Source organism: Haliotis rubra, unplaced genomic scaffold (assembly GCF_003918875.1).
Source record: "Haliotis rubra isolate DU_JTF1 unplaced genomic scaffold, ASM391887v1 Scf50, whole genome shotgun sequence".
Lineage (NCBI taxonomy): Eukaryota > Metazoa > Mollusca > Gastropoda > Lepetellida > Haliotidae > Haliotis > Haliotis rubra.
In genome coordinates this window covers 1,115,219-1,116,960 of record NW_025767191.1, presented here as the reverse complement: position 1 = coordinate 1,116,960, position 1,742 = coordinate 1,115,219, and positions in this window count along the sequence as shown.

Sequence of the window (1,742 nt, the reverse complement as noted above, 5' to 3'; positions counted from 1 at the left end):
TATGCCCAAGGACCTTTGTGATATACTACTTTTATTACCATGCCTTCCAGCTCCTTTCGCAGAGTCCAGAGTTGTTCTGTGTGTTCTGCTCTTCTGAGCCTTATATATTATGTTCTTTCATGCTTCACAAACGAAGGTTACAGGGTGGAAAGGAATGGGTCTATAAATTACTACAGTGGAATATGACCAATCACCGTGTACTAGTGCATTAACATAAATGCAAAAATACAGTCAATCGAAACTCTTATTCATCATCCAGACTCAATTATTGACAGATCATCGAACACAAAACAGACGACTAGACTAATTGTTTGTGGACATAACCATTCATTTTGTGATGGCTGTCAATTGTAATTTTAAGTCATTAAAAACAAATTGTTTCGATTGCATATTTTTCAGGTTAGTTTAATATCTCCACTAAGATCACAAACACTACTGTTGTGATATGAAATGTATGAATTTTTTAAACTATTAAAACGTAAAACTTTAGTGACATTGTCATGCAAAACATTCAGACAGTTGTCTCTGGAGCATCCGTATTAAACTTAGGACTAGAAGGTGTGAATTGAAGACATAGTTACAGTGAATTAACATTCTCCATGTCCTGTTAATGTTCATTCAAACGTGACATTTAAGCCACAGTGATTACGTTTTGGTGCCTTCTACATCTTAAAGCACAGATGTTATATGTTATAATTATATCTCCGAAACAACTTGAGGTATAAAGCTCCATATTTGTTCTGTATGTCGCGAGGAAGTAATGACAAGTAATACAGTTCCAAGAGGTTAATTTGCCGTCCCAAATACGTTACATTCTGGAACTAACGTCACTAGCACACCACGAAATGCGAGTTACTCTGCTCCCAGGAAAAGAGAATGTCATGTCACATCCCCCATAAAAGCAAAAGAGAATTACTTATCATTTATTGTTTTCAAGTATTATCGACATTATTTTATTTTAAAAATTGGTTGAATTAGTTCGTATGATCTGTATATTCTCCACAAATATGGGAGAAGGAAATCCGTAAACCACACTTAAAGTTCTACTGTCAGCTAAGTTAAAGGATATGTTGATGTAATGTGACAAATTGCATATTCAACGTAATGAGAGGTAGAAATCTATATGTGCTGCTGCAAGACGTAAACGTGATATTGATTTAACATGCAAGGTGCATTCATTACTGCACGACGCACTTTACGACATCATGGAAGTATATATACCTCTGGAAGACCCCATTTACACGTTGTAAAACGCACATTTACTGCTGTACGATGCACTTATAAACGCTATCTAAGGTATGTGTACTGCTGCAAGACCCCCATTTACACGTTGTAAAACGCACATTTACTGCCGCACTTATAAACGCTATCTAAGGTATGTGTACTGTTGCAAGATCCCCATTTACACGTTGTAAAACGCACATTTACTGCTGTATGATGCACTTATATACGCTATCAAAGGTATATGTACTGTTGCAAGATCCCCATTTGCACGTTGTAAAACGCACATTTACTGCTGTATGATGCACTTATATACGCCATCAAAGGTATATGTACTGCTGCAAGACCCCCATTTACACGTTGTAAAACACACATTTCCTGCCGTACGATGCACTTATATAACGCCATTAAAGGTATATGTACTGCTGCAAGACCCCCATTTACACGTTGTAAAACGCACATTTCCTGCCGTACGATGCACTTATAAACGCTATCAAAGGTATATGTACTGTTGCAAGACC